Here is a 12,712-nt window from a genome sequence, read left to right as displayed (position 1 = left end):
GTCTTGGTTCCTTCTCATGGAGTGGGCATTAAGTCAAATCATACATTGCTTTGCCACTCCCACAAGTTCTGTGTCAACATTGCCATAACATATTTTGTAGGCATGACAGATTGTAGGTCAAAAGTTTATGGCTCAGTTGGTGTCCAGGCTTTTCATTTCTGTAGACTGCGGAGTAGCTTCCTTCAACAAAGAGACTAAAACATAGGAGTGAAGGCACCAGCTCAAATTCTCTGCATTCAATGAGTTGCATGGGTGTTGTCCTCCTCAGTAGGGCCCAACTGGAAGTTTGCAAAGAGCAACCCTTTTTTTTAGCAACAGCCTACATTGTTTGGGGATTTCTGTAGGAGCCCCTTGGCTGCCAACAACTCAATTGAATACAATCCAGTCCAGACACTGGAAGCCTCATCTGGTGACAAGAAATGGCTAGCTGATACTCTCTATTCCCAACACTAGAAGTCCTCATAAGAATCACCTACATGCATTCCTGGAAGTTTCCACTGAACTAGGTTTCCCCACAGCCTCCAATTACCTCCCAATTCTAACCATCTCTTCCCATACTCTCTCTCTCTCTCTCTCTCTCTCTCTCTCTCTCTCTCTCTCTCTCTCTCTCTCTCTCTCTTGGTTTTTCGAGACAGGGTTTCTTTGTGTAGCTTTGTGCCTTTCCTGGAACTAGCTTTGGAGACCAGGCTGGCCTCGAACTCACAGAGATCCGCCTGGCTCTGCCTCCTGAGTGCTGGGATTAAAGGCGTGTGCCACCACTGCCCGGCTCTCTCTCTCTCTTGACCCAATCACCCCATATAGCTTTTCTCCCTGCTCCCACTTCCATCCCTACCTGCCTCTAGTCTGCCCATATATCTATTTTATTTTCCTCTTCCAGGTAGATTCATTCATTTCCCCTACATCCCTCCTCTTTGCCTAACCTCTCTGGATCTATGAATTGTGGCTTGATTGTAACTTACTTAACAGCTAATATACACTTATAAGCAAATGTATAACATATTTATTTTTCTGTGTCTGGGTTACTTCACTCGGGATGTTTTTTTTTTTCTTGTACTAGCCATTTGCTTGCAATTTTTATAATGTAATTTTTTTTTAGATCAGTAATACTCTGTAGTGTAAACGTAGCACATTTTCTTTATCCATTCTTCTGTTGGGGGGCATTTACATTGTTTCCAGTTTCTATCTATTATGAATAAAAGTTACAATGAACATGGTTGAGCAAGTGTCCCTTTGGTAGAATGGAGCTTCCTTTTGGTATATGCCCAAGAGTGGTATTGCTGTGTCTTGAAGTAGAATGACTCCCCACATTCTGAGGACTCATCATATTGATTTCCATAATGTCTGTACAAGTTTGCACTCTCAACAGCAATGGAAAAGTGTTCCCCTTGCTCTACATCTTTAACAGCATGAGCTGTAACTTGTGTGCTTGAGCTTAGTCGTTCTGATAGGTGTAAGATGGAATCTCAAAATAGTTTTGATTTTCATTTACCTAATGGTTAATGCTGTTGAAGATTCCTTTAAGTGTTTCTCAGCCATTTGAGTTTCCTCTATTGAGAATTCTCTGTTTAGATCTGTACCCTGGTTTTTAATTGGGTTATCTGGGTTTTTTATATCTATTTTCTTGGGTTCTTTATATGTTATAGATGTTAGTCCTCTATTGGATGTGGAGTTGGTAAAACTCTTTTCTCGTTCTGCCACAGTGTCTGATTGATGGTTGCTTTTGTCTCACAGAAACATTTCAGTTCCATGAGGTTCCCCTTATTAACTTTTTTATCTTAGGGTCTGTACTAACAGTGTTCTGTTCAGAAACTCATCTCCTATGCCAATTAATTCAGGGCTATTCTTCAACTTCTCTTCCACCAGGTTCTATCTGGTTTTAGTGTGGTCTTTGATCAACTTGGACTTGAGTTTTGTGTATGGTGATAAGTATGGATCTATGGATCTATTTGCATTCTTCTACATGGAGATATCCAGTTTGACCAGAATCATTTGTTGAAGAGGCTGTCTTTTTTTCTCAGTGTGTATTTCTGGCTTCTTTACAAAAAATCAGGTCTTGTAATTTTCAGAATTTTTAGATGTGATTGTACTCACAAAAAAATTTGAATAGTGCCACTAAATAAAATAAAATTAAAATTAATAAAAATTTTAATTGGTCAGAAAATGACAAGTCAATGACATTATATTTTACATGACATTGACAATAAAATATTTCACTTTAAAATTTTGCTTTACATCAATGTCTATAGACATGAAATAACTAGGTCATAGATCAATTAAACAAAATATACATCAGACCTAAAAGCTGAAAACAGGTTTGAGAAAAATTTCAAATTAATTACAAAGATAGAAATATATGATATTCATGGCTTGAGAATATCCATGACTTACAAAATCACTTGGCCTACAGCTTTAGCAATATATCACAGACAATGAATTTTTAGACTTTTATATATAAAACAAACTGATTCTAAGATTACCAGCAAAAACAAATTACTCAGTTTAGCAAAAAAAATTATATAAACATTAACTGAAAATGGGTTCAGTATTTAATTATACAATCTAAAAGGTGTGTTGTGGCCATAAAATGAATGTACAGGACAGTAAGAACTATGCAGGGACCAGAATCAGGCTTATGCACACAATCACTTAGAAAGTAGTATCAAGGTAAATCATTGAAAAAATGGGCTTCAAAGTGCATTCAGTTTCTAGAAAGGCAGATAGACTAAAGGAAAGAAGAGCCATACCTTATTCCAAAGTATGGTCACATTGAGAAAACACATTGTAGTTATTTTGAGATCTTTGTATGTTCTGAACACTGACATTATCAAATGTACATCTAGTTAAGGTTTTTTCCACTATATAGGTCCTCTCCTCTGTCAATGGGCTCACACATATTTCTTCCTTTATCCACAGTCATATCAGGGTATCCAGTATTATGCTGAGGCCTTTGATCCATTTGGAGTTGAGTGTTGTGATGAATGAGAGATAAGGATTGACTCTCATTCTTCTACATGTAGCAATACAGCTTTACCAGAATGAAATGTTGAAGATAATGTGTTTTCTCCATTGTGCATTGTTGGCCTCTTTGTCAAAAATCAAAAGGCTATAGATGAATAAGGTTGTATGTAGATACTAATTATATTCCTTGACTATTGAGCCTGTTTTACATTCACACCATGTTGTTTTTAGTACTAAAGCTCTATAATATAACTTTAAATTGGGATAGTTATACTTCCAACAGTATTTTTATCTTGGGGATTATTTGAGCTATCCTGGGTCTTTTGTATTTTTATATGAATTTTGATTTTTTTTTCAGTTTCTGTGAAGAATTGCATTGGAATTTTGATAGTGATTGTGTTGATAAGATTGTGTTGATAAGGATGTCCATTTTCAAGACATTAATCCTACCAATCTATGAGCATGATAGGGATTTCCGTGCTTCTTCTTCAGTTTCTTTTTCCAGTCTTTTTAAATTATCGTAGTAAAAGTCTTTCAGTTCCTATGTTGTATTTATTCCAAGATATTATTCTATGATATGTTTAGGCTATTGTGAATTATGTTGCTCCACTGATCTCTTTACCTATATGTTTGTCATTTGTTTATGAGAAGGCTACTATGTTTTTATAGAAAAAAACCATGAACACACTAAATATAAACATCCTAACTAAAAAAATGAGGATTGTAACTAAACATAGAATTCTCAAAGGATGATTTTTTTCAGTATTGAGAAACATTTTTATTAAAAATTTCCACATCTTAGTGATTAGGCTAATGAAAATTAAAACTATCCCAGTCAGAATGGCCATGATTAATTAAAAAAAAATGACAGCAAATGTTGGTGAGAATTTGGGGGAAGGAAGCACATTTTTGCTGTTGGTATGAGGGCAAACAGGTACAGACATTATGGGAATCAGTGTGAAGATTCCTCAAAAAGCTGAAAGCCAATCTACCATAACATCCAACCATACCACTCTTGGAAATACATACAAAGGACTCTGACAGTGAGGATATTGAAATGGCTTAGATGTCCACCAGCTGATGAATGGATAAGGAAGAGGTGACAGACTTACACATTGGAATATTTTTCAGTTATTAAGAAAAATAATTATAAAAATTTAAGTCAAATAGGTAGAACTGGAAACAGTTATTCTGAGAGACATAAACCAAACATCATCATTATCTCTCATTTGCAGATGGTAGCAAATTTAAGTTTAAATTAAATTAAAATTCACATCATCATATGTGTTACTTTCATTTGGAATACCCATAAAGTACTCATAAAGATCAGGAAATCAAAAAGGGGATTTGGGGAGGCACCAAAGTAGGGGAGATAGGGGGATAGAATGTAGGGATACAAAGGGTTAAAACAGAATAATGTACTAGAAAGGGCTAAATTGAGGTGGGGGAAGGCAAAGCAGATGGAGGAAAGAATAAGGTGAGGGATAACCTAATTATATAATAAAATGGAATTACTCTACTGAATACCAAAGAAAAACAAATAAAAACCCTATTCCAGGAATGGATCTTTGGAGCTCTTGGTCCACTGAAGTTTCATAAATCACAAAATTCTATAGGCTATTGCCCATAACTCTGGTTACCCTCCAGAACTTGATGTTAAGAGTCTATTACTGAGGACACCACATACTTAATCAGAGGACACAAAAAAAAAATCAAACTGGTACCAACACCAACTTAGAACCTTCATGGTTACCAGATAGCTTACATAGAACCAGAGCTGCTATTCACCATACCATAGGAGAAAAGGAATCACTGGTCTTATCCAGGGTTGAGCCTATGAACTATAATAATGGCTGACCTGAAAAGACATATACACTGTTTCAATAGTGGCAAAAACATCATGGGAAAAATCAACTACTTTATGGTTGGAATTAAGTCCTGTTCAATAAGAGAACACCCATACCTGGCATCATTACTGGGCAAAGGATTGTAGCTAGACAGGTCCCAAGCCCAAGGTGCTGAATGGGGATACTTTGAAATTAATAACTAATGACTTACCATGATATCTATTACTAATGCTTCTCTCAATACCTACAAAAGAAGCTTTTGTTTGCAGTAGATGGTGATTAACACTGAGAACCACAACTAGATAAGATGCAGAGAATAAAAGATTGGGTAATTCCTAGTCCTAAATGGAACATCTGTATCATATTCCCTCCTCTCAAGGCTCAGGGACCAGTGGAGAAGAGACATGGAAAAAGTCTCTTGTGTAAAGGCAAGAGGTAGCAGATGACTACCTCTGAATCTTTTCAACATAACAAGGCAGCTGTGTGTATGAACTCAGAGCAGTTATGACAGCATGCACAAGATCTGTGCAATCTCAAGCCAGTCCAAACCCAACCGTGGGGAGAGAAGTGGGCATGAATTCCTTCTACCTCTAGCTAAGGATCTACTTGCAATTGGTAGTTTCTGGGAGAGAAAGAGACCATTTTCTTTAAAAGTTTGCCACTTGTGGGTGGACCACACTCCAGTGGAAGTCCCTGCATCTAACAGTACATTTGCAGCGTATTTAAACTTGATGCATTTAAAATCAAACACACAGAGAAAGAGGTGTAAGCCAAAGAGTTTGCAGAGGAGCTGAATATGACAAGAACACATTGTACAAAATTCTCAAAGAACTGACTTTAAAAAAGAAAACAATTTGTCTACAGTGGAGGTATCTGAGGCTACCAGGCTGGGCTGACTCCCCAGGGGAGACCTTGCTTTGGAGTTGGTGGGAATGGGGGGGTGGTTTGGGGGGGAGGGCTGGGGGGTGGGAGGAGGGAGGACGGGGGAATTCGTGGCTGATATGTGAAATCAAGTTAATTATAAAATAAAAATATGTATATCAAAAAAATAATACACACGAATGTGGGAAGAAGATTGCAGGGAAAAGGAGGAGGGTACAGAAGAGGGAAGAGCACTAGAGAGGATATTATAATATTATAGACATATAAAATTGTCAAAGAAAAATTTCTGTTATAAAGTTATATATGCTGTTTTTGGGAAATTGTGATGAGAAATTGGCTATGAATGAAAATTTAAAAAACAACCCTACTTCAAAAGAAAAAAAAGAAAACAATTTGGATATACTAATGTTAAAGTAAAAAGAAAAATCACTAAGAAAAGATAAAGAAGAAATGTCTTTGATTTCAAGGCAGCCAACAAAATATTAAAATGGTTAGTGAAAAGGAATAAATTAGAGTATTAAAACCAAAACAACAGGACAAAAGTAAAACAAACATTTATTTGTTAAATTAAAATAAAAACAAATCAAAGATTACATGAAAGAATACTACCAGCAAAAAATTTTATGTTGTATTTGTCCTGAATACATGAATACATTTCACAATAATACAGTTGATGTTTTATAGCACAATGTAGCAGGTCATAAGCATTAATGTAGAGCTCACATGTGAATGACTATACATGAATACTATCTTTTTTTTTTTGCTAGGGAAGTGAATACAATTATTCTAATCAGATACTAATAATCAGTCCTAGAATTGAAAAATTAAAAGGTCAACATTATGGCCAGTTGAGGCAGGCAGAATTGCTGCACATTTCAGATAAGCTAGAGCCTGTGCTATACTGCTCCTGAAAAGGCGGGGGGGTGGGTAGGGTGGGCTTGAGGCCAGCAATGGTCAGCAGATTCCAGAGCCTAGCAGAAAACACCAACTTAGCAATAAGCACCAAGGCAGACCTATCCTCAGGATGAGGTGGAGGGTATATAAGACTTACCCTTTCCTAAACATAAAGGACAGCTAGCTTGTAACCTCTCAGAGTCTGTGTCTTGCCTCCGCATCTCCTCACCCCCAGGCCCAGGGCCTAAAGACTTCACCAGGCTAACAGCCAGTGTGTGCATCAACAGTGTCAACTGTTTTACTGAATGTGATATAACAAAACCTAGGGATGGCTTTACAAAAATGTAGTCTGTGCAGTTATATTGGGCTCTCTAGCCAAAGCAATCTGTTTGGTTCATAACTGCTTCCTCCACTTTGAAATTATGAGAAACATAAAGGCAAGAAATTCCCAGTATTTATTGTATACAGGCTCTCAATATTATGGAACACTTTTAGCATTTTATTAAACTACTTGACATTTTTGTCTGTTGCTCAAACACACCACTATAATGAGATATTTTTTGCTGCATAGGATTTTTCCAAAAGAAATTAAATATATGTGTTCATAAATGTTTGTTTATAAATACTCATAATCACCTTTTCACAATAATTTAAGACAGAAGTAATGTGTATTCCAAATGCTTGGATATTATTTAATCAAAAGATAGTATTGATCTTGTAGCAAGGAAAGACCTTACAGAAAATTATAGTCACTATACCCTTCTTTCACCTTTAAGTAGGTTGAGAATTTAAAAAGAAAATTTTCAGTAGATGCAATAATAAATAGCATGAGAAATGTTATCAGTTACATGTAATGAATATTTTAGATACATTATTACAAAACTACATGTACTATATACAAGTAATTATTGAAAAATATATATTCCATAAACCAAATATCTACTCTAATAACAATAAATTAGATCTAAGTGACAGAATGTATCGATGAAATGTCTGCATTATAAGGAAAATAAAACCCACAAGCACATGCAATTTTATTTCAAAGGAGATGGAGTAATATAATGAATAACTCAATTTTATGATAGCTAAGCATAAATATTACATTCAGTGGAGAGTGGTTTTTCTAAATCACTACAATTAAAAGTATAGCAAGTGATTTTAAAAGAAGCATATAAATCAAAAAAGGAAAACAGAATAATAAAGGAAGCTAGAAAGAAAGCATTCATTATAACAACAGCAAAAATAGCTTACGGTAGTTTGAGTATGAGTGCATTATACTTCTCTGTTGAATTTATATGTCTTTCAATCAATCAGTCAGTCATCTATCTTTATACAATTCTATGATAAAATAAATCATGCAGAGCCTTTAACTGAAATAAAAAAAGACTTGAGAATATAGCAGAACGTTCACAAAGGGGAATGGCGGCTAGCAGTGACAGGTGGAGCCAATATTGCTTCTCTTCCACTTTTCTGAAGAGAATGTTTGAGTAGTTTAGCACTCTAGAATGAAATAAAAAGAGTACAATTTCTTGAAAGCAGCTTGAATGTTATATCAAGTATGTTTTCAAGAGGTATAAAAATTGTATAACTTTTCATCAAGAAATTGCTCTTTTCAAAGTACAATAAAAAGAAATAACATGTTCTATGCAATGTAGGAATGTAGGAACTATTTATCACAGAAACACTTACTAAAAATAAAATAAGAAGATATGGTACTTGTCTCATAATGTGAGTTTAAATGGTTCAAGAGAGAATGAAGCGTCTTACAAATTAATATGAACTAGTTTTAATTTATTAAGGAACAAATTCCTACATAATGTGTAGCCCCATATGTCAACAATTCTCATCTCCGACACACTAAGAGCTCTAGAAGGTTATATGTACATATTTTACTTAATGTATACATTATAAAATATTCCATATAGAGGTGCATGTAAAATAGTAAAATGTTCAAGACTTGTGCTTCACAATTTATATGTGATGCTCATTGTTTTCTTTTTATTTTTGTATCCTAACTATTCTCTGTTAGAGTGAAACGTTAATGTTAAAAGTTGAAAGTGAGAAGTACATTATCTACAACAATATATTGGGGGGGCTGGAGGCATGGCTCAGTAATTAGTGGACCCTGCCGTTCATTTATGAAAATCTGAGCTTAGATTCCAAGACTCACATCACGCAGCTCAAAAATATCTGTATCCCTAGCTCTAGGTGATCCCAAAACCTCTTCTCCCCTTTTCAGGTACGAATACACATGTACCTGTACACACATACACACAGGCACACACACACACACACACACACACACACACACACACACACACACACGACTACAAACATGAACATAAAAATAAACAAAATAAAACCTAAAAGGGAGAGAAAGGAACACAAATTAGTACACTAAGAAAGTTGATATGATATGAATTACTTTTACACGCAGTAAATTTCCCACAAACTATAAACAAATGACAGTGATTAACATAATATTCAATTTGTAAGGTTTATCTATATAATGATAAAGGATCCATTCTTAATATCTGAATGTATAGGAAAAATAGGGGGAAAATCATGTCAAATTCTATAGATTTTGCTAAATCTTCAAGTTTGTCCATATATTTAAAAAGTTAAATGAGATTTTAGGAAAATAAGAGGAGAAATTTGTCTCCAGTGTTAGGTTTACAGGTACTCACTGCCTTTAGGGGATTTTCATATATTTCCTGGAAATCTCAAATCAGGTCCCCATTGTATACCGAATGCTTTAATTAGTCTTCTCCAAAGTCCAATTTTTTTTCTAACTTTGGCAAAGACATTTGCAAAAGAAATTATATATATATAATATATATATAGATATAGATATAGATAGATAGATAGATAGATAGAAAGATAGATAGATAGATGATAGATAGATATGACAGTCATCAGTATCCTGCCAAGCTTCAAGTCTTGATTATAAATGGGAAATAAGTAACTCACATGGTCATCATCGTGGAGCCTTAGCTCAACCTGCGGACCAGCAGTAGTTGGCAACAGGGCCCTAGGCTTTGGATTATGTCCAACCAGACTTCAAGTGGTGATTCACACTCCTCAGAGCAGTGTAAACTGAAGAATAACTTTCTGTGTCTTGTGTGAAATGGGCCTGAGTCTCCCAGGGCCCTGGCCATGGTGGTCAAAACTGGATCTAAAATACTTAGCTATTTTTACCACGATCCCACGCTTGGTGCTTTTGACCATGCAGGCTGCACAATTCTGGTGTCTGTTGTGATGGGAAATGATCATCAATGGCAGCCTAAGATGAGAAATTCGTTGAGCAGTGAGATATGACAGAAAATTTACTCTCAACTGTCTCAAAGTTATTTGAATGGAATTCAGTTCTGTTCAGTTCCACCCAATCCAAAAGAGGCTTGCTCTGCCCTGTTCTGTTCCTGCTCCTATTACGGTGGAATTTGATCCTCCAAAGTAATTCAGAGTCTTTCTGAGAAGAGACAGTGAGGAATTACCAGGTCAAAAGAAAAAGTCAGAGCCTTGATGATGGATGTAAGCAGAAACAAACTGAAGTGTGGCCAACAGACATGTTCTTTTAAGAGCAGCATGACAACATAGACTTGAGAAAAGCCTCCTGAGAGTGGAATCATGTGAATGTGCATGAAAGAACCTATGCCGACCTCAGGGACTTAATAATAATTCCTTTCTCTTGCTAAAGCAATTTGGTTTTCATAAAGGGTTTTTGATATATGATAAATACCTTATTTAGGGTTCCTATTGCTGTGATAAAACACCATGACCAAAAGCTACTTGAGAAGAAAGGGTTTCATCTTACACTTCCAGGTAATCGTCCATCATCTAGGAAGACAAGGCAGCATCTTGAAGGAGGCACTGATGCAAGAGTCATGAAGGAGTGCAGTTTCCTGGGCTTACCGGCTCATGCAAGTGGTTTGCTCGGCATGTTTTCAAGAGCACCCAGGGCCACCAGCCCAGATGTGGTGATACTCACAGTGAGCTGGGTCCACTCATATTAATAATCCATCTTGAAAATGCACCCCAGGCTTACCTAAAATCCAGTTCTGTGTGGTGGCCTTATCGGTTGTTTTTCCCTCTATCCAGATGACTACCTGGAGTCAAGCTGACCTAAGAGTAGCTAGCACACTAAGGAAAACATGATTTTTCCTTCAAGGTTGGATTCTGACCTCCAAGAAGAAAGCAACCTCTAAATATGGTGACAACTTTTTAATCACTTTTTATTTTGACAACAACTACTGTATTTTTCAAATATTTGTGACCTTCAGTTTCTTTAGTTATTGTTTGCTTTGTTTCATGAGGTATTTTTTCTTCTTCTTTTATCATTTTCCCAACTGATAGTGAAATACAGAATGCTGGATTTTTTTTTCAAATGGTATTGAAATTTTTTCTTTGATGTTTTTAGTAGAGATTTCAGAAAAGAACACAAAACATATAATTAATTGAAGAGAATTTCTCACTTTGTTTTATGCTGAAAAATCCATGTTTATCTCAATTTATTCATTTAAAAAACATGTATTTCTTTATCTCTCACTGTCTGACTTTATCTAATTCTTTCAATACTCTCCTTTGCTTTGTAATTCTTCAACTTACCTCATATCCTCTTCTTATATTTATGGAAATATACTGATATTATTCCCTTTGGGTTAAACTAGTTCACTTTTTTTCATGAAACTGATGAATGTTTCATCATCAGTGATGGGACAAAATCAGAAATAATGCTATAAAGTAAAATAGTGAAGATGCATATGAAAGACTAAAAGATGTCCATTTTTGAGATATTTATTTTTAAGTCTTCCTCTGAGTAACACAACTTAATTTCCCTAATATTTCAAAGTTTAATTATATTTCATTATTTGGTCAAGCATGTTTAATAAAAAGTTTAAGTTTAATAAAATACTCTTTAAGATACCAAATGTGTTCAGTAACACACCTGACCATATAAACATCTGAAATAACAGGTGCATTAAAGTGTACTGTCCTCACGTACCTTACAGCATTATCCATTATTGGAAGCCCCTTCAGCACTCATAATTACAATATGCAATCAAGCTTTCTATTTCCTTATTGCAGCTAAAAGATAATGTATAACATAGCATATAGATATCTTAGGAGAATTTTTTGTTAATATTTTAAGTAGTAGTAATGCTGTAATTTATTCAGGAGATAATTATGATCTCACTACAATAATCAAATAAAAATCAGATATGCTGTGTCTAAGAAATATGAATAAGTATCATCTTCCCTGTATGCCCCTTCCTTGATTCCATGAAAAAAAAATAGGATTTTTCTCCTATGATGACAAGATGTGAGTCATAATCACGATGATCACCAAGGGCTTTGAAGAAATGAGATAGTTTCACCTTCATTTGCCTGACTTCCCTTTCATTTCATACAAATTATTTCCTTCTTCTTTTCACACCCTCCTCTTTCTCTGAGATCTGGAGTCTGCCAGGAGAATCTGTAATATTTTCAACCTAAAGCATCATGATGACTTGGAATTGCTAAAGTACTGGATTATTTTTTAAGGCACTCAGAATAGTCCAGCATTTGACATACCATAGTACACTTTCCTACAAATACAGTCTCTAACAAAACTAGGCTGTCTTGAACCCCTGGCTACAGAATTGTTTACCTAAATCCTCATGCCATGTGTGCCCAGGCATACTTTGAAGGGTTCTTGTTGTGAGATCTAAAGTCCTTATGAGATTCTCTAAGACAAAGAGGCGCATCAGTAGGGCATATGTTGGTTCCATGTGTGCCAAGTGTGTCTGTGACAGGATGATGTGGGCGTTCCTTATAGAGAGACAGAAAATTGTTGTGAAAGTGTTGAAGGCACAAGCACCCAGTCAGATAGCAAAATAAATACACAGCTTTTTTTTTTAATAATACAAGTCAAGACTTGGTCAAAAAATTTTTTAAATAGGATTACCAGTACTAATACTTTTCTTCTAAGACCATCCTTCAGGAAGGTCTTCTGCAGCATGTAATGTTTATTTATAGTATACTGAAGTGCAAAATAACTGTGATTTATGGTGATCTTTACTTGCTAGGAGACCCTGTTATCTGTCCTTCAGATGCTGGTCTACTCACAGAAATATGAAGATCTTCATATCGAT

The 12,712-nt window shown here is 35.4% G+C and overlaps 1 pseudogene; it reads left to right on the top strand.

Annotated features, from left to right (window-relative positions):
• The window catches only part of LOC131918375 (large ribosomal subunit protein eL34-like), a 118,960-nt pseudogene extending 106,502 nt beyond the window's left edge, over positions 1–12,458 (top strand).
• The last annotated feature ends 254 nt before the right edge of the window (positions 12,459–12,712 follow it).

This window comes from Peromyscus eremicus, chromosome 8b (assembly GCF_949786415.1).
Source record: "Peromyscus eremicus chromosome 8b, PerEre_H2_v1, whole genome shotgun sequence".
NCBI lineage: Eukaryota > Metazoa > Chordata > Mammalia > Rodentia > Cricetidae > Peromyscus > Peromyscus eremicus.
Note: the sequence above shows the minus strand (reverse complement) of the source record. Positions and strands in the feature narration are given on the sequence as shown.